The 22,079-nt window shown below is 37.3% G+C and overlaps 1 protein-coding gene across 7 annotated transcripts in view; it reads left to right on the top strand.

Moving 5' to 3' along the window:
- Lar (tyrosine-protein phosphatase Lar) overlaps positions 1 to 22,079 on the top strand; it is a 571,867-nt gene that overhangs the window by 58,131 nt on the left and 491,657 nt on the right. For all 7 annotated transcript variants that reach the window (XM_065228155.1, XM_065228154.1, XM_065228160.1 and 4 more), the window contains exon 2: positions 15,622 to 15,747. The gene's annotated coding sequence lies outside the window, so the exon portion shown is untranslated. The remainder of the gene's footprint in view (positions 1 to 15,621; positions 15,748 to 22,079) is intronic.

The raw sequence follows: 22,079 nt of genomic DNA, 5'->3' as shown, positions 1-22,079 counted from the left end.
ATAACATTCCGTTTGGTGCTATACTGCGCTAGATTAAGAAAGACTAAGTGCGGGTTGTGCTTAATAGGCCGGTAATGTGGTATTTAACCCTAACTATCTCTATTGAAATGAATTTAATGTGCTTTCGAGCTCACTCAGTTAAAACCTCTCGAGGGTTTACCTCTCGAGAGACTTCACTGCAGATCCCACTCTCCAGAGCATAGGTTTGAGCGCTGTTGAAGCATTATTTTGCTACAAGCATAATAAGACCCATACACTATTAAGCTTTTATATACCACATATGTAAGGCCAATTCTGGAATACTGCCACCTAGTATGGAATCCATACATTTCCATACACGAAGAACGCATAGAATCTGTCCAAAAACAATTCCTTTTATATGCTTTACGTAAATTGAATTGGACTGCATTTCCATTACCATCTTATGAAGCGCGCTGCATGCTCATCAATATACAAACACTTAAGGAGCGCCGCCAATTTGCAATGCTTTTCTTCATCAACGACATTATTTCAATGCGCATAGATTCGGCAGAAATTCTCGCACAATTAAATTTTTACACACCTTGTCGATATCTTAGAACACGGAATTTATTTTCAGAAACATCGTACAGAACAAACTATGCAAAAAATAGCCCAATCAATCGAATGATGCGCCTATATAATTTGCATTGCGGAACTATTGACATCACTATGTCCAAGTAGCAAATAAAAACTAAGCTAAAACAGAATAGAATTAATGTATAGTATGTAAGTAAACATTGTAATAATCATTGTATGTAGTCTACACTGGCTTGACGAAATGGAAATAAAAGCAATATTAAGCATAAAATTTTCAATAAGAAAAAAAATATAAATAGTGACTGTAATGAGGTTTTCTTATCTTGGTGTTCGCTGTGTGGTGAGGCTGGTAAGCTATTTAAATGTGATTCTACAAGCATAAGTAAGAAGCGGAAGATAGTGGAATTAGTACACCATAAGAGCAAGTGATCGAAGGAGATGCTCCAGTGCCTAGTCGAATTACTTGTCATATCCATAAGGCTCATAGTGAAAAAATATCTAGAACAGCGTTTTTTTTTTCAGTTTGCGGCTGAGACAATTTGCTGAAAAAGGCAGTTTTGTAAATCTTAAAAAACGTTTTAAATAGGGTGTAAATATATTATGCCTTTTTTTGCCAGCATTTCATATGCAACAATTATAATATTACTGCTTCGCAAACATGCACAGAATTTCAAGGTTTTCATAAAATAAATTGATTAAAAAAAAAGTTGCCAAACAGGTGAATTACGTTTTGCCTTCGCTGCCCAATAGCTAAAGCAGCACGCGAAGCGTTATTATAAACCAAAATCCACCTGGGGTTGCAGCACGGTAAAATATAGAAAATAGATCCCTATTATTACCTCTCGATTATCCCCCGCTACAAGCAGAAACCATGTAAAGATTGAAATTTTATAAGTTAAATGTAAATCTACAAGAAAAGCCGGTGTCTTCTACAAGAATAAAGCACAAGGATGATACGCATAGACCAAAGCTACCGGTATTGGCGATGACGAGTGTGCTGATTTTGTATACGGTTTTACGTGAGAAGGTGAAGGAGAGAAGAGTTTTGACTTTTTTCACATAAGGCCGGAACAAATCACAAGTTTTTCTTTTGTCACTCGATGCTCGCACAAGTCGAGGGGAGGGGGGGAGGATAAAAAATAAACCAAAAAAAAATAAAACATTTAAAATTCGTTTTACATTATATCTAAACCGTATATTTCAAACGCTAACATTTTTTCTTAGCCTCCGCTTTAGCCTTATACTTCTTTGAAGCCGTGATTTTTGACACTAATGCCAAAAATGTTGACTTTATTATGTGTAACACTCGAGTTATCAACAAAACATTTCGCGCATAAGTTTTTGTATCCTTTCAAGGAAGAACATTGGTAATAGTGTAGATGAATAAGATCAAAGGAATTGATTTTTGTGTATTGATAAATTCCGGATAAACCATTAAGCGGAATACCACAAACGTAACAGTTCTTATGAAAAAAAAGTTTTGTTTTCGATACTTCCTCCCTATCCTAATTTAACTCAGTTTTCTCAACAATTGTTCGTGCTTCAAAAAATGTAACTAGACGCATGGATTCAGGAAGGCCTCTTCAACAAAATCCAAGCGTAATATTCAAAGAAAGGAGCCAAAATCCATATTAGCTGAACATAAAAACCAAATTTTAACAAAAATACGCAGTTTTGTCAATTTAAACCTGGCTTTGGGTGTGCTTAAAAAAATAATAATCACATATGAATTCAGCAAGGTCAATTCTATAAAATCTAAGCATAACTTTCAAAGGACAGTATCAAAATCCAACTTAGCAGAAAAGGAAAACAAAAAAAAAACATCTTTTCGAATTACAAATCCGGTTCAACCTTCACGTATGAATTCAGCAATGTCCATTCAAACCTATTTTTCAAAGATATGAGCCGAAATGCAATTTGACAGAACCGATAAACCAAATTTCTATGAAAAAACGGATGGATTCAGCAATTCGGAAAAATCCACTCCTATTTTTCAAAGGAATGAGCCGAAATTCAACTTGGCTGAACAAGAAACCCGAATGTGTATAAAAATACGTACTTTTGAGAATTCAAACCCAGTGTTCTAAAAAATTGTGCATGCTTCAAAAAATTTACCATCACTTTCAGCAAAGTCCATTCTATAAAATTCAAGTCTATTTTCAAAGATCGGAGCCGAAATTCAACTTGGCAGAACAAAAAACCGAAGTTTAAAATACAAGCCTATTTTTCAAAGATAGAAGCCAAAATTCAGTTCGGAAAAACAGAAAAATTATTTTTCTATGAAAATACCTTCTTTTGTGAATATTAACCAGGTTCGTCCTTCCGGTATTCAGCAAGTTCCATTCTATTAAATCCAAGCACAAATTTCAAAAGATTGAACCGAAATCCAACCTGACTTCAAAAAAAATCTACCATCACGTATGAACTCACAAAGGTCTATTCCATAACATCCAAGACTGTTTTTCAAAGGACGGAGCCAAAATCCAACTTGGCTGATCAAGAAACCCAAATTTCTATAAAAATACGTACTTTTGTGGATGTAAACCCAGTTTTCTCAACAATTGTGCTTGCTTTAAAAATAATCTACCCTCAGGTAGAACACACGAAGGTCCATTGTTTAAAATCTCAGCCTAATTTTCAAAGGATGTGAATCTCACAAGAACGAGGAAGGGATCTAAGGGAGCGGAATCTTCGTTAAAAGTTAGGTAAATCACTTCAGGAAAGCTTAGACTAACATTCAATATAATTCAATCACTCAACAGAAAAGTTTGGACTCCCTAAGGAAGGTTTTGAACCACTTCAGAAAAGGTTGAACACCATTTGGAAAATTTAAGCTAAAAAAATTGTCGGTTCACTTCGGAAAACTTTCTACACTCTCACTAAGCAAGATTGTGTCCTTGCCAAATGCCAAAGCAGTTAACAAAAATCTGGAGCTCACTTAGGAAAATATCAAACCCGTTCTGACTAGTTTGGTTTCAGTTCGGAAAAAGTTGAATCAATGCAGGAAACCTTGGATTCATTTAGGAAAAGGATTAATCAGCTAATGTTGCCTCACTTCAGAAAATGCGAAACCAATTCTTTAAAGATTGGATTTGGAATATGTTGAATCACTTCAGGAAAGTTAGAAAAATATGGATGACTTATTCGAAAGTTTGAACTCACTTCAAAAAAGTTCAGACTCAGTTTTGAATCTGCTTTGAAAAGTGTCACCTCAGTTAGGAATTTCCTGAATCGTTTCTGATTTGGTCTCACTTCTAAAAAATTTAAACCAATTTTGAAAAGATTGGATTTAGCTCGGAAATTATTAAATCACTGTAGAAAAGAAGTGAATCATTAAGTATCATTGCAGAAGTTAAGAAATGTAGATCGAATGCAAAAATCTGGCGACTACGGTGGGCTGGGCACATCGTAATAATGTCGGATAACGACCCAATGAAAATGATTCATGGCAGTGATCCGACTGGAACAAGATGAAGATGTGCGCAACGAACAAGAGGGATCGAGCAGATTGAAGGTGGCTTAGCTAGTGAGTTGCCAAACAAGATTAGGAATAATGTTCGATAAAATCCGTTTTCAACAACTGAAACCGGCTGATCCGACTTCAAGGACCTGTCATGCCTTACTGGTCAAGTACCAATTTATGTGAAAATTCTTTAAAAGAACAAGGTGATAACGGGTGGCAACTAAAATTTTGGAATTTTTTCGAGGCCGCTATGCTCAACAACAAACGAGCTCAGAGAGAAATAAGAGTGTGTATGTGTTAGCTCTCTCTCTCCTCTTTCTGCTAGTATTTTCTGTTTTGTTTATGCTTGCTCAGTTTTGTTAAAAATGCCGTCGAAACAAAAAGTATTTCGCGAGCGCGTTGTACAGTTCTACGAACTGCACAGAAATCTCGGCAAAAAGTATACGGTACAACATTTTCAAAGCGAAAATGTTGCGGCTTCGACTGTTTACCATATCCTAAGATCCCCAACAACTGCTCGCAAGCAAGGTAGTGGAAGACCAGCCAAAATTATGGACGCAAAAATTTCCGAGAAAGGCATTTCTAAGCCATGGTTCAAGCCCTCTGGTTTGGCAATCAATCAATATGTTTACCAGAACGAATGTTTGAAGAAAATTTTGATCCCGTTTCTACAAAAACATCATGCTGATAGACAATACGTGTTTTGGCCGGATAAAGCGTCATCGCATTACGCCAAAAAAACACAATCGTTCTTGAATACCCATTCGATCCCATTTGTACCCAAAAACCACAACCCGACAAATCTGCCTCAGTGTCGCCCAATCGAAGATTTCTTCGGGGTTTTGAGCTCCTTGGTGTACAAAAATAACTGGAGAGCCACGAATTGCAAACAGTTGATTGGTAGAATCAAGAGATGCATTCGCAAAGTTGACATGAAGGCCGTACAACGGTCCTGTTCCGACATCAAACGGAAGCTTCGCCGAACATCCGATTACGGACCGTTTTCAAATGTTCACTAATTTTTTTTCAACAATGGACAATGTGTCTTTAATTTCAATAAATCAGATCTTCTTCAAGTATGTTTGTCTTTTTTTGACAGCTTGAGAAAGAAATTCCAAAATTTTAGTTGCCACCCGTTACAACAATCACAACAACAACATAATAAAATCTAGCAAAGCGAGTATCCATACCCAAATGAATTTGCGAAAAATCAATATACACTGAAAGTTTTATTTTATTTCCTCCTTAGTGATATTCCAAAATTTGGGGGGGGGGGGGGGGGGGGTGACAAAAGAAAAACTTGATATTTGTTCCGGCCTAATAGTAAATAAAAAATACCGGTGGAGTAAAGATAGTCTCGCGGTTCCAATAAAGTCGTCACTCTCCAGTTCTCTGGAGTGAGCATCTGTGAGTTCACTGCAGAGTGTTCTTGAGCTCTTATGTCGCTCACTAGTTCCCACTACACAGTTCGAAAAAGTAGTGTAAATTTCTGTTCAATATGATGCACATAAATGAAGCGTAACATATCATATAAGTTTACGTTACATATCATGTAAAGTTCTGAGACATTTCATGCAATATATCAAATATTGTATGCAAAAGCCCATCTTTGTAAACAAAATTGTTTACAAGTTGCTCGGTTGCGTGAAATTAAAAACAAGTTTACGTGAATGAATGCTTACATTACAATTAAAATTCAGAACTTTTATCTGTGTAGTGTAGTGTGATCTAATCTCACCGCGCCGTTTAGTCCAAAAACTACACACAAAGTAAGAGTGTAGTGATAATATATACTGCATTTAGTGCTCTTTCTAGAACGAACAGAGCGAAAAGATTTGAATGTTAGCTCTTGTCTCTCACAGAGTCATGGTTGATCTAGTAGAATAAATCATCTGAACTTCAGGATGATTTGGAGAACCTTGAGCCTAGTTTTAGTATAAACTTCAAATTTAATTAAAAATATCTAATCGAATTGCAATAAAATCATCATAAATATATGTATTTCTTAAGTTCTGACGTTTTGCTTTCAAAACCATTTAAAAAAAATTGAGAAATAATTGAGAAATATTGAGTTAGTAGCGATTACTAACCCGAAATTGGTTGTTTAACAATAACTTTAAATGTTGGGAGTTTTCGAAAAATTTCAAATGTGATTTAACCACAACGCAAAACGATAACACGAACAACCTTCAATAGGTCACTTGACAAGTTCATGAATTTTATTTTTTGTACCTCTGCGTCATGTCATCAGTGTTCGTCCTAGATGTAATTAGTCCAGACAAACAGTGTGTTGCTTAATGACCAGCATATCACAAGATTTGTCCGGGGCAATGTATATGGCACCAACAATTACCTTGTAATTTACTGCCCAAACACTGCCATGTTCCATTTGATGTTCGTTTATTGGGAAAATCGACGAAAGGATTAGAAAAAAAAAGCAAAGACCGCACCGGAACGTTTCTTGTTGCTGAGGAAATACACGTCAACTAACGAATCGATCATACTTTACCCTCTTCGAACTCCATGACACTTTGTATAATTGTTCGTTTGGGGCAATAAATGAAGTTTGTGCTGGAATTCGGTCATGTTGAGCAGCGCCTAATTTTTTTAAATGGCTTGTTGGATATTTTGTCAATAAATCATAGCACGAAAATGTATCGAAATGACGTGTGAAACAAAGTTGTAGGAAACTGGATTGCTTTCCTCTATAAAAATATACACGAATGTTGGTCAAAAACAAAAACAATTGTTAAAATAGAAAAAAAGTGCATTTTTAGCTTATGTATATTAGAAACCTAATAAAAAATGCTGACTTTTCGGATTAACTTTTAAAATGACAAAAAAGGTAGATCATCAACTTTTAGTCAAATTAATGAACTTAGATTACAGGGTGCCGACTGCCTGACAAAACCTGGAAAATCAAGGAATATCAGGGAATTCATTTTTGGACCTGGGAAATGAGGGAATCGAAGAGAATTTATTTATAGGAAAGTTTGAACATACTGAGAGGTAAGCATATATCATCGGTAAGAGACGTGTGTGTTCGAAAATTTGCGAAAAAATCTCCGGTGAGATTCGAACCCACAATCCCCATTCAGTACACGGGTGCATTGCCAATTATACAACGGTGGACCTATGGTCTACGGATGTATTTGGCTAGTGACATTTGAGTTTCGAATCCGGTCTCCACCCTAGTCTTTTTGCGCAAACGTTCTCTGATACACAACAATCGTCTATTATCGTAATGCAGTCGATTTTGCTTTTTTTTTATTTCACCCCCAATATGTTGCCAAAAGAAGTAATCCTACGTCAATAATAAAAAAAAAATCATAGCATCGCTTATAAATAGAGCTTATTGTTGCTTGGAAAAAAAATAGTTCAAGCCATTTCTGGTATCTTTAAGATATCAGTTAGCTGGGAGTCTCAGTCTGGGACCTTAGTCATAGTCGACATTTTTTTTGACGTAGAACTACGTCTTTGTCGACTATACTGGGGTGCAAATCAAAAAATATGTGTGGTGAAGAAGTGTTAGGTTTTTAACGCTTGTAACTTTGTCATTTATAGATGAAATTAAAATCCAAATACGCCAATCGATAGGATATTACATAACGAACCTGTTGAAATAAATATTTTTCCAATTTTTCTGTAATTAACTTTTGAAAATGTACAAATGATAATTTTATCACTGATTTCATGAAATAAGCCTTTTTCCCAAACCCAGTCATCATAAACGAATACCACTTGGTTGCATATCATTCTGCTTGAACCTGAAAAGATATAAATCAGCGCTGCTCTCATGCCACTGCTCATTACCGCTTCGGACGGCGTGGCACTAGGTCCTGCATAAAGCAGGACTAGGTTAGCGGCTAAAGGTGGATCACAGCCTATCCACCACAATGAGGAATGAGACTTGAAAAAACGTGCATGTAAAACCCCCTCCTGCTTAGCAACCCCCTCCCCCTCCCCCTCCCCCTTAACAATAACCCGAAAAAGACATGGACTTCGACGATCATTTTTTTCGGGAAATAAATTTTAGGCAAACCCCAATAATGTATGAACAATTAATTTTTTACATGCAGAGCTAACATTTTCAAAAAAAATATTGCTTAATAGGAGACAGACACTCGATGAATTACTAACAACTGACTGTAAAACATATCTGGTACCTCTATATATGCAATAATATTAACATCCAAAGTCCATCCTATTTGACATATTCTGCACAAAAGAAACTTTCTGTTCCGCCCCATTCATAAAAAACTGCGGGAAATCCTATCAGGTTCTGAACCTGAAAAGCTATAAAACAGCGCTGCTGTCATGCTTTTGCTCATTGTCACTTCGGACGGCGTGGCACTTGGTCCTGCAGTAAGCAGGACCAAATCAGCGGGTAAAGGTGGATCACGGCGTGACCACAATGAGGAAAAGTAATATATGTAAACCCCCTCCGCCTTTCACATTAACCCCTCCCCCTCCCCCCATTCACAAAAATCTCTCCCCCCCTCAACAACCTCTCCTACCCCCCCCCCCCATTCATCAATAACCTTTTCTACCCCCCCATTCATCAATAACCTTTCCTACCCCCGCCCCCCATCAACAACCTCTCCTAACCCCTCCCCCCATCAACAACCTCTCCTACCCCCCCCCCTCCCTCAACAATAACCCGAAAAAGACATAGACTTTGACGATCTTTTTTTTCCGGGAAATAAATTTTAAACAAATCACAATCATTAGTAAAAACAGAAGTTATTCCCTAAATTTCTTCCCACACCAAAACTTTCAAACTTTAACAAAAATTGCTTGGAAGACATATTCAATGATATTAAGTTGGTGAATTACACACAACTGACGGTAAAACATATCTGGTACCTCTATATATGCAATTATATTAACATCCAAAGTCCATCCTATTTAACATATTCTGCACAAAAGAAACGTTCTGCCCCGCCCCCATTCATAATAAAATGGCGGGAAATCCTGTCAGTTGTGAGGCTTAGAAAGTATGTTTTTTGCAGAATATGTAAAAAAGGAGGGACGTCGGATGTTTAGCTAAATGCATATATCCTGCATCATAGATAGAGATAGATAGATAGATAGGTTCTTCGTCATACTGCGATCGTGTCTAGGACACAACCCTTTAATTCTCACTGGACTTCAAAATGTATTCATCGAACCCCAAATTCGTGCGGTCATATTTTTCCTCCTACAAAACGGAATAAAATCAAAGGTAGATGCAATTGGATCGAAAAAAATTTAAAAAAAAGTTCGAAAAAAAAAATGGTGCATGGATTTGTTTTCTAAATTTATCAAAGAGAAAGAAAATTGACAAAATTTACCCACGCAAATTAAGAGTTAGAATAAATTAATAAGTATTCTCGTGAAGTATCTCCACTTTTTTGGTCATAACTATAGAAAAACAATATGTATCGCTTTCAAAATTCCAAACAGTTGACATATACCAACTTAAAATTATATTTTAAGATGTATTGTTAGGTCGCAAAAATATCGGCGAAAAATTTCTTTGCAAAGCAAAGTGATGAATTTGTTAAAACTAGCTATATAATTATAAATAAAGAACGTAAATGGTTAAGCAATAGGCATGAGTTCAAGAGTACTAAGAAGATATTGAATTATAAACCACGTTTGAATTCCCTCCTCTTGGCTAGTTTTTGCACCTTGCTGTTGGTGGGCGGGCTTAATGTCATGCTTTATAGTGGAGTGTTGGAGACGGTAGGTTTATGGTCGGCGTTGCTGGCTCATGCCGCGATAGAATGGCGTCATGGACAGGCAATGGGGATTACTAAGCTTCCCCTCTCTGATAAACCACTGCATGAGAGAACCAAAGATCTAGTCTAGCAGTGATAGTATCACACTTGTTACTCCTTTTATTGAGAGCTGCGTCGTAGTACGCTTACGTATAGGCACTGACGTTGGGTGTGATACTGGCGAGTTTTGCCGCAAATCACTCTTATTTTATTTAGTTTTTACGATAGATTTATTTGGGTTTGCAAGGGAATTATACTATTGAAGTATTTCAGAAAGTGCCCATCGGTGCTCCTTCTATTTGCGTGACAAGATTTCATTGTTGTTTTCATTGAGGTATTACTCAGGGAACAATGTTAAACACCATTTTGGTACATGGTATTGTAACTAATCTTATATGTGCTTCATTTTGATTTGGGATAAGTGTTTGAACTATGGCTCCACTGTGGTGTGCTTCTATTATGACATATCCATATGTATTTTTGTGGTGCGACATAGTGGAAACGTGAGAGCGTAATTGGAACATATACATATAATATAATAACATATAATTTAAATATCAGCTAGGAAACTAACTTCAAAATGAAGCATTTTAGTCACATGAAGGTGTTACCTGGGTCGAACTAAGATATAATAAATAGGTATAAGCTTAAATCAAAAGTACTTGAAACACGTTTAATTTTAGATTACAAGCACATGTGTAGGTACTTAATAAAGCATGGGTTATGATTGATTAGGTGAATTAGAGCATTTAATAATTTATTAAATTAGATTAATCATCAAATGAATTTAAATAAGAAACTTCAGAAAGTCCAATGACATTAAGTAGATTAACACAATAATTAGGATGCGGGGGTCCGCTTAGGGAGGCAATTAACCTTTAGAATTGTAGAATAAATCTTCTTATTTAATTTTGATCTTTAAAAAGAAAACGCAGGCAGACCAATAGCATTAAGCAGATTTACAAGGAGAGGAATAGTTTAGGAAATAAGAAAAGGAAAGGAATGTGACAATTAATAGCTTTTAAACTTTTGGAGGTATTGTATTCCCCTGAGTTTGTTGTACTCGATTACTATATTATTCTCTCAATACGCGTAATCTCTTATATATGTTCAAGCGGCCAACATAGGCTAGTCCTTCTGCTGTATTGTCAAAGATAGAAGCAAAATTTATTCAAATGGGTCAAGTCTTGAAAATTAAGCTGTCACGCAGCTCCAGCTTGATACCCAATAAAAATAAATAAACCACGTTTGAACTATTTTAATAGAATTGACTACCCCTTGATCCCCATTCTCATTTTACAGCACGGTTTAATTCCATTTGACAGATCGATATCCTTCTACACCACTTGAAATCTCTGAAATGGGGTCAGTTTTTTTTATGATCGAGTTCCAGATATGTTATGTGATTTACGTCATAAAACAGCAATGAAGCATCCCTGAGGATCCTCGGTTACATACCCGTGCATCGAGGAGTTGGTGTTGCCCAGCATGACTTAAGAGGTTCTTCCACGGAGTAAATTCTATATGAACTGCAAATTGTGATCAGCCAATTATAAATGGATAACCTGGTCAATAAACGCTTGGCACACGGTCTCTGTTTGGTCATAAACGGAAGTGTTTGATCCACTATTAAGAAACGCCAGGTCAAAGGATTCAAGAAATACATATGTAATCGCCAGAAAAAATGAATATTTAGGTTTGGTTGTACTCAGCTAGATTGTGAAAGGATCATAACACTAACAGGGACTTTTTCGAAGAAAAAAACTAAATTTTTAATAAATATGTTTTTATAAACGGATGACTTTATTATTAACACACCAAGGTGTACACTAGGGTGAGTCAAGTTTGTATGTGAGATCACAACCATCTGTTCCCCGACGGCTCTTCCGATGTGTATTAAGGTCCCTAACAACGGTGTCAAATTTGAACGAATTTGGTTATGATCTTTAAATTTAGTATGGGAACGAACTTAATTATTTTTTGTCAAAAATTCAAATATTTCTCAAATTTCGTCAAAACTCGGAAACAGATTGATAATACTATGCAGAACAACACGGAGACTGCGAATCGATCAGACTTCTGACCAGAAAATTATTATCATATTAATTTAGACCTATTGCTCCGCGCATACCTACAGGTGCATATAAGAGCTTATAGGTACGTGCATGGTGGGTATAGCATGTGGTGATACCATTTTTACCACTGGAGATTGCTGGGGGGGAAAAGCGTGGTTTTAATGCAAATTGTAAACATACTCGGTCGCTCTTCCATTCAAAAATCCAACATGGCTGAATCATTAATTTCACACAATTAGAACACCTCCCAACTAACAATTTTCGCATTGTAAATGCTTTATTAAAATGTTATACGAAACCTTTACTCTGGCGAACTTAGTCAGCTACTTATGGCTGTTGGGACCGGTTTGGACAAGCTCTTTTTTTTAACTAGTTCGTTTATTTACTAGGCTCAGTTGTGTGACACTTTGTGGAGCCAAAATCAGTAATGTTTGAATTTACATCTTAAATAGCAGTAGTATTAGGTTAGTATTGGGTACCAATTACTCGTGGCGGGCTCGAGGTTAATGGGTAACAATTTCGATTGGAAGGAGCTAGGTAGGAAACTGGTTTCTGAAGCCTCCATCAGAAATCTCGGACGGTTGACCAAATCCTGGCTGGGCAGGGGCAAGTAGCACAGGAACAGGAAGATAATAAGACTGGGACACAATGTCTGGACATTGTTATTGCATGTCCATTTACGCTTCTATACACCTGTTATCCTGCTGTTAAGTTGTGTGTGAACTCGAAAGGCGCTTATTCAACCTTTTCCCGGTTATCCAATAATCACTACACGGCTTTCTCTGGAAGCCGTGTTAAATATTGTTCACGCTTTATTTGTTGGAGGATTTTATTAAGTTTATTCTACTGCGAATCTAATTTATCGAAATTGGTTATAAGAACACCACCAAATTTTTACCCTGTACGGAAAGCTGGAATCGAACTCGAGACGACCGCATTGGCAAACCTTGACACTACCAACTTAGCTACGCCAACACTTTGAACTGCTGTAAAGCAAGTTACGTGCCCTTCTATAATAAGACCACTGAGTGGAGGCTTTATAATCATGCTCATAAATGCTTTTTCTTGACTAGCTAATTCAGAGCAGAGTAAAAGCTGTAAAACTGCACACGTTTAAAAACAAGCCTAGTAGACAGTGAAAATGCTTCCAAAGTAGCGCCAACACAGTTTATTAGCTGAGTACAGGTTGCTTAGTTGTTGAAAATGCACTTTTGATGTTTATGTTATGCAGCAAGAGTTGTTGATTGTGTAGAAGCCATCAAATGAGTAATAAATTCACTTTATTAACTTTGTTTTGCAGCTACTAGTTGAAAGTTGATTAATATGTGCATGCAAGTGACATTGGCATTTATTGGCTGCTGTTATTCAGTGCGACTGACAAATTGAATAATGGTTGTGGCAAAGTTGAGAAACCGCTCTCCAAAACTATTTTGCTAGCTTCTGATTGTAGCTGAACACAGCAAAAATAAATTTAAATATTACCTCCAAGAGGATGCACTTCAATCATGTCGCAAATCTCATGTAATTGTTATGGCCACAAAAATAAACAAATGCAGTAAAAGCAGCGTAATGTCAGTTCATGCACTGTATTAATGATATTTTTGTCCTTTTTAGCAAGTAATATTGCACCATAATATTGACACGATTGAAGTGCATCCACTTTGATGTGATATCAACATTATTAATAGAAGGAGATGGATTAGTAATTTCCATTTAATTCCACTACCTTATTTGCCTATCCTTGACAGATACGCGTAATTCGTCTACAAGGTGCAGACAAGGGCAAGCAACACGGCTTGTCATAAAGAAGTTGAAAATACTTTTCAATAACTTACGTAAAGAATCAATAATACCTTAATATACATCATTTAATACATTTATTCAACTTAAAAAGCGCAATACGCAGAGCTTATAAAACTAAATATTGGTCTTATAAAATGTTTTGGAAACATCATAAAAAACAGCGGCAAAAAAAAAATTGGATGGGCATGAGATTCGAACACTGGTGCTTGGCGGGGTAGACTTTTTACTTCCTAACTAGGCCAGCTCCGCTTGATAAAGTTTTATTTTAAGTATCTATCATGTTCTTGCATGACAATTATATTCTCGTGCAACACGCCTTAGATTCGTCATAAAGACGTTTTGTAAGCAGCAAAGCGTACATTTCATTTCTAGAGTGTTATTTATAAGTATTTTCAACTCCTTATAAGACAACCTGCACCTTTTCAGTTGTATTAATTAATGAGATGTCATAAACAAGTGTTTTCAACTTTCTTTATAACAAACCTCCGAAAACAGCATAAGAAACTGTCAATCACTGCGTGAAGAGACAGTCCGGCTCAATGGCGCCGTCAATGTCCACGCCAATCAGGAAAGTACAGAATCTCTTCAAGAACTTTATTAATTCAACTGATTTTGTAAGTCTTATAGTGGTATTAACACAGTAAGATGCACGTTTGAATAACATTTAAAGATAAAAGCAAAGAAAACTATTTTGGAAAATGTTGAAATCTAGGAAGTATTAAGAAAACATCTCTAAACCTCACATAAAACATGGGATGTTTTCTGCATCACTTATAATACATTTATATAACAAGCCATTCTAATTCTTTCTCAAACAGATGTTTTATGCAACAGCGCCGGTGGTGTAGTGGTAAGCGTGATTACCTCTCACCCCAGCAGGCCTGGGTTCAATCCCAGTCGGCGCCGCCGGGATGTTCTGAGGCATAACATCTCTGATCACGCCTTCCTTCGGATGGGAAGTAAAGCCGTTGGCCCCCGGTTCATGAGTTGATGGGTCGATAGGTAGGGTCCAGGTGTGGGAGCTGCCTTCCTGGCACGTCGGTAGCATTGGTGCTCAGCACGGAAAACAAGATCGACGGAAAAAAAACAAACCAAAGGAAAAGATGTTTTATGTGTTACTAGGGATCAAAGTTCACTATGGATGAAACATTCATTTCATAGTGAATGCTGGTGACTTTTTCAACCCTGGTGCAGACTTCTTCAGTGTCTTGTACTAATACTCGACTCGACCAGTCGAGTATAAGTACAAGACACTGAAAAAGTTTGCACATTGTAGACGAATTACGCGTATCTATCAAAGATAAGTAAATAAGGTAGTGGAATTAAATGGAAATTACTAATCCTTCTCTCTCTTAATACAGGCAACTATTTTTTGCTGTGTATCTGCAGTTTTTTCAGCTACTTTACAGCACAACGCTGGAAAAATTGGCTTATAAAGCTGAAAATGTTAGTTGGGCTGGGTACGTTTGGAACACTTGGTCTAAAGTGAAAGATTAGTAACGTTTTGTTCAAAGCTCAAATCGATTATCAGTCTTTTACAAAGTTGTTTTGTATAGTATTTTCAATCTAAATCCGATATTTGGTGGAATTTGAGCAATATTTGATTTTTTGGTAAACAACTGAATAGGATCGTTCCATTTCCCAAACACAATTTAAAAATTCTCCCGCGAATCGATATTATAACAAAATTCTTTAAAACTTTTCAAACTTGTTGGGGACCTCAATACGCATTGAAAGAGCAGGGGGTTTTAAAGTTGACCCACCCTAGTGTACACCCCTTGAACCGTTATAACAAACGCAAGGCACTCTGCTTTCACCTATTCTGCAGAACAAAGTATCACATTTTCTTCTGATTTGTCTTTCAGCAGCCAACCTGCACCCTGAACCCCAAGCACAACATACACAGCAATTTATATTTATTTATTTTCCCATTTTTCTTCTCTCCAATTTTCGTCCACAGATCACAACGTCTTCATTTTGTGCTGCCATATGTCGCTATCCAAACGCTACTGTCTCTGCCGCACTGTATGTTTACCGTGCTTGACTCGCTGAGTAAATAATCATAACAAGATTCCTGGCTTTTCATGTAAGTACACATCAGCACACCATCATGGAAGAACCCGTTCCTTCGAACTGCGTTCATTTTTTGTCTTCGTATCCAACGTTGTTACTTCATGATATTGCACTGGTGACGGCCCTGGCACAGTTGTTACCATTCATACCTCTTACGCCCAAAGTAACGAGTTCAAATCTCATCCCCGGACAAGTCACGAATGACCCAAAAGTGTGAAAGTGACTCTACTAAAAACAATGATATTGCACTATGTATGTGTGTATGTGTGTCACATTATGTGGCACCTAAATAAAGACACAACTCTTTTGCTTGACGTGCTAAACATGTAGCCTTTTTTCCACACGGGAACGATAGGAACGTCTGTTGTTATTATTGTTATGCTGCGTTTGTTCCTCATCGTCTACCGCAGTGATTTTGTCTTCATCGGTGGTGACGCTTCATCACTGGAGTACGCGAACACCCTGAGGAGACCTTCTGGGATGCGGTGTTTAACTTAACTCGTTTCTTTTTGTTTTTGCTGTCGGTCTCTGTCAACGTCTCAAATAATTTTCTTTTCTTACGGAAAAGCAGCAGCGACGAGCTTCGTTTCTTTGATATACCTACTGCAGTGATAGGGATGGAAGGGTGGGTTGTGTGTAACTTTCAGCAAGATGAATCTGAAAAAGAGATATGATAGATCAGCTGATACGCTCAACACTTGGGTAAGAAAAGACTTGAAACGTATTCCCTATATTGAACTAGACCCTGAAAGTAATCCCAGCAATGCCGAGATTTGTCATTGAAAGACTTGACGTGATAGTGACGATATTATATTTGACATCGTCACTCGATGAATCTATCAAATTTTCGTCAATGACAAATATTAGCTTTGTAACAAAAGAGTATAAGTTCTTTGATTTGCTTTCCGTCGATCTTGTTTTCCGTGCTGAGTATCAATGTTACCGACGCCAGGGAGGCAGCTGCCATACCTGGACCCTACATATCGACCCATCAACTGATGAACCGGGGACCAACGGCGTTACTTCCCTTCCGAAGGGAGAGATTTTTATGCCTCAGAAGATCCCGGCGGCGCCGACTGGGATTGAAACCCAGGCCTTTTGGGGTAAGAGTCAATCACGCTTCCCGAGCAAAGTCTGAGATCAAAATGAAATCTAAATTTGATGTTGTGATTTCGCTGATAATGATTACTCAGGATGCTGTCGTTTTGGTCGTTTTGGTCGTTTTAACGGTTGAAGAGCAAATGTACAGCAAAATGAAAACGAAATTTATCAATTGCACAAACTGAAATCAAATTAGGATTTCAGTTTGATGTTGATATCAAAACTTGATTTCAGTTTGCTGTCATTTTGATGCTGGACTTTGCTCGGGTTACCACTACACCACCTACACACATTATTGTTATCGAGGCAGTTATGGACGTGGGTGTTTGTTCACATTAATGGCTCCATGGAATTGTTAAAAATTTAGCTAGCAACTAAAACTGCACATGTTCGTCACTGACAATTGACATGATTTCCTTCGCAGGATCACTAAAAATTCATTTTTTTATAACCAATGTTGATAGTAAAGAATTTGCCTTTAAATAATCACACAAAATTACAGCTTGTACACCAAGTTTCCTACTTCAAAATGATTGATCGAAGTAGGTCGCGCTGGAAAGTTGACACGTTTTTATTTTTATTTTGCTGCTGATTTTTATTTGGTCATTTTAACCATTTTAATCATGTTTAAACAAACTTCCGATTGTTCAATTGTTCAAAATCTCATGGACGGGATCGAAATAGATCAGACCATGGCGGATGATAAGTGAGAAAGAAAAAGAAAAAAGAAAGATCCAGGAGCGGTGTTTGTTGGGAGCTGTCTTAGCAGATGGGCAACGAAGATCCCAAGATGATCACGATGGTGTGAATCCAGCAGGCTTATAGTGATACCGAGAGATGCCGGACTGTTGCATTTGATGCATCTCTTTCCTCAGCAAGTTGAACGGGAACTTGAAAGTAATTTTTCTGTGATTTAAGGCGCTCGTTTGCCTTGTGGCGACCAATTTTGCTTACTAAGCAGAAAATCATTTTTTTTTCCTTTGGTTTGTTTTTTTCCGTCGATCTTGTTTTCCGTGCTGAGCACCAATGCTACCGACGTACCAGGAAGGCAGCTCCCACACCTGGACCCTACCTATCGACCCATCAACTCATGAACCGGGGACCAACTGCTTTCCCGAGCAAAGTCCAGCATCAAAATGACAGCAAATTGAAATCAAGTTTTGATATCAACATCAAACTGAAATCCTAATTTGATTTCAGTTTATGCAATTGATAAATTTTGTTTTCATTTTGCTGTACATTTGCTCTTAAGCAATATGTTGTTGCGGGTTTGTTTTCATTGCCTTAGCATAACATCAAATTGATTACTTTTTTTTGTTATCAACAGGAAAAATTGATATCAAATTGAGTTTTCAGTTTGCTCTCACTGATAGCAGAAATAGTTTTCAATGTGATGTCACAGGAAGATTTTTTTGCTCTTAATTTTGATATTTTAACCGTTAAAACGACCAAAACGACAGCAACCTGAGTAATCATTATCAGCGAAATCACAATATCAAATTTAGATTTCAATTTGATCTCAGACTTTGCTCGGGTTACTTCCCATCCGAAGGAAGGCGTGATCAGAGATGTTATGCCTCAGAACATCCCGGCGGCGCCGACTGGGATTGAACCCAGGCCTGCTGGGGTGAGAGGAAATTACGCTTACCACTACACCACCGGCGTAGTTAAGCAGAAAATCATGGATTCGAACATTTTAGCCTTAATTGGAAAAACCATGAGTTACCACCATGACAGACCTCGATCAAAGGTCTTAATGAACAAAAGGTTAAAATGGACTGAAAACCTTACCGAACAAAATTTAAAAAAAATCATCGACAAAGTTCGATTTCCGATGCCAAAATAAGTCTTAAATTACTGAAGAATTCAGGGTGGTCAGCAAACTGGGAAAACCAGGAAATAATCGTAAATTGTAAATTACCCGGAAAAATCAGGAAAATTCGATATCAGTTCGCATCGTGTTCTCTTGCCGTGCGGAGCTATTTGCTTTTTGCTGAAGAAAATGTTGCTGCTACCTAAAGCTAAAACAAATTTAAATAGTACTTTTTAGTGCTCACTATACCTGCAAATTTTCTACCATGTTCGATTCTTATTCTTCTTCGATCCTTGTTTGGACCCTACCCGCGGTAATCCTGCTTGGATATCGATTTGGAAAATTCCTCTTCGATCCTTCAGATTCTTATATTATATATCTTAATCTGCTCGGAAGTCGATTTGGGTAAAAGTTTTACTGCCGCGTCATGGCGGCTAAATGCAAAAGAAAAAGGCAACCTCTTGATCCCCGTTCTGATGAAATTGATTTGATTTGCTCTCAGATGATGAGAATGGTCCATCATCCAGGAAAAATTCTAGTAAACTTTCGCGGCTTAATTCCAAAAAGAAAAAGATTCCCCCTAATGTAATTATCACTTCCGATTTCCATGCTCTTCGCACGGAACTTTTGAACTTCGTGAAATTAAAGTTTTCACTGGAAATTGGCCATCGTTGTTAATGCCGTGTATTGGCTGAAACGCTGGACGGATTCAAACGTCTTCTCAAGTATCTTTCTCGTTCTACGTTTCCGAACAGGTATAAATTCTTCTGCTGTTTACAACTGTCAACGAGGAACAAATTCAACATTCGTACCCGTAGGTACAAATATCACCCCTTCAAATTCTTCATCTATATCTGCTCCCCTCGCTGCTAACAATGTTCAGCGAGTAAATGGAGCTACCTATGCTGCTATTGCCCGTCATATGTTTAAATTCTTTTTTTAATAATGCGTTTATTTTTCCAGGCTCATTTGTTGTAGCTTCGTGGTGCCGATATTCATTGTTTAGATAACAAAATTACTTAAAACTAACGTTAGTAAAGCGGGTGGTTTGTACAGTGTACAGAGCAGTGTACTCTTGATCTCGAACTAAGCGACATACTGATGAAAAAGACAAACATGGGGGTACACAGCCTCTTAATTCTTAATTTGTGGAGATTTTAAGGCAAAACACCGCTCATGGAACAATGCGAAGTAAAGCTGCCCAACTGAAGTTGCTCTTCTAGACATAGAAAAAACATTCGACAGTGTTTGGCATGAAGGTTTGATTGCTTAATTGAAAAAAAGTTAAATTTCCTACGTTGATCTGGTATATAGTTTTCATCTAGTATGTGTAACATATTTCATAAAAATATTTAAAAACAATTTTCGTGTTTTTTCAAACCACTCAAACCATCACTTATGAAATGTATTTCTGATATTTCAAGAACTAAATTATTTGAGTTTTATGCATTTTCTTCTACATTCATCGAGCATTATCAAAGTAACCCCAAATCAAAAATGATGCTCGGTCACAAGACTAAATAAATAGTACAAATGCTTTAATTCCATTACACATACTACTAACTAATTTACTCTAGAATACTCAGTACTTGTTTAAAAAAAATAAAATTTGAGAAACATTAATTGCTGTAAAAATATTTGGAATATACTTCAAAAAACAATTAATGCTACCCCGTTTTACGGTACGCCCATATGTATATAAACTAGCGAAAATACGGGATCAGTCATATCGTGACTGTTACAAGTAGTGATAACCTCTTGTTCGGTGTTATAATAATGATTAATCGATCGTTCATTTGTTCACTTCATTGCATTTGATGTCCATTAGACTGATGCAAAATTTGACTTTTTCGCTCCACAGTGCTTAAATGGTTTCAAATCGGGTCCTGATTAGCCTCCCAAAGTTTCAACTCATTTGGTTAGAAACAGACTTCGCACAAGCCATTTGAAGTTTACATGTAAATACCTATGGGAAATCTCAACTTTTTGTTCATTGCCTTCTAGTCTTTTTCCATATTGAGCTGCGAAACAGTTCGATAGCTACAACTTTGCCAAAGATCGTTTCTATGTAAAAGGAGACAGGAAAAAGTTATTAATTATTTAAGAGATTGGTAAACTTATGACAAGATCAAGCAGCTGCTCTGTAGGCAACACTGTATTTGGCAGTGTGACATAGTAGACATGATTTTTGTGTCCTATTCAACGCCTCAGAAACACCAATGTTGCCTGCTGAGCAGTTGATTGAGCATGATCATAAGACATCAGCGCATTGAACCATTGATAACTTTCGATCCTTGCATTTAATCAAAAATAGGTCTTCAGCAAAGTTGTAGCTGGGGAATTTTCCTACAAGTACAGTTTAAAGCTTTTGAAGCAGACCAATATGGTGAATTATTAGATAGACATGAATAAAAATCTTGGTTTTACCATAGTAATTCCCATACAAACTTCAAATGGTTTGTGCCATCTCAGTTTCTCACCAAATGGGTTCAAATTTTGAGAGGTTAGTCAGGATCCGATTTGAAATCGTTTAAGTATTGTGAAGCGAAAATTTCAAATTTTGCATCACTCTAATGTCCATGTGAAAAACAGAGAAGTTGCCATGTTAAGCCATCGGCAATTTTGTAGCGTAGAACTGCTGAGCTTCAGCAGCTCAATGTGGTAACAAAAAAGACAAACCATTCAGTGCTACTTTTGCTAGATATTTTGAAATCGACTCACAACTCACCCAGCTTCTAGTGTTCCATATGCATTTCCGCTCAAGCGTAGACATCACCGATTTAAACTCCTCTCAGTAAAGCGTAAATCCTTTGAGCTAAAAAAAAAATGATATTGTTTGTTGTGCATGCTCCTGTGCTCAGTCGCTTTTGCTGCTGCTGCTGCTGTTGCCACTGCTCAATCAAATCTCGTTGTTTTTTTTGCACCATTCCAACGATCTTGTTTAAACTTCACGGCTGCATGACTTTAGCACTGATGGCTCGCTCAAGCTGACGACGAGAGTAGACTCGATGAAGAAGATCCTCTTGTCTTGGCTCCGTCTCTAAGCCCCGTCACCGTCGTCATCCTTGGCTTCTGTGTATGGATGGAAGCATAGATTGCATGGTTGTTGTGCCACTTGCCGTTGTTGGCCCGCTACTTGTGAAACGAGAAGAAAAAGACGAACATTTATTCAGTGGAATACCAATCCAAACTCCTCCGACACTGGAAGCCAAACTGGGCGTAAGACGGCGCGCGGTGGGTGATGGGTGAAGTAATCAAATTGAGATAAATTACAATTGCTGGGAAATCTTTTTATCTGCTTATTAAATTTGTACTGAAACTTTAATCTTTCCATTTTGCATCTGGTTGCTTGGTTCTGCGAATAGGGCAGGACGGTAGAGAAAGAGCGAGGGAGCTGCTTAGGATCATTCATGACTTCACAGCAGGATGCA

This window comes from Ochlerotatus camptorhynchus, unplaced genomic scaffold (genome assembly GCF_037179485.1).
Source record: "Ochlerotatus camptorhynchus isolate MF236.1 unplaced genomic scaffold, CSIRO-AGI_Acam_v1.1 ptg000284l, whole genome shotgun sequence".
NCBI classification, from domain to species: domain Eukaryota; kingdom Metazoa; phylum Arthropoda; class Insecta; order Diptera; family Culicidae; genus Ochlerotatus; species Ochlerotatus camptorhynchus.
This window is presented reverse-complemented; position numbering and strand designations above follow the sequence as displayed.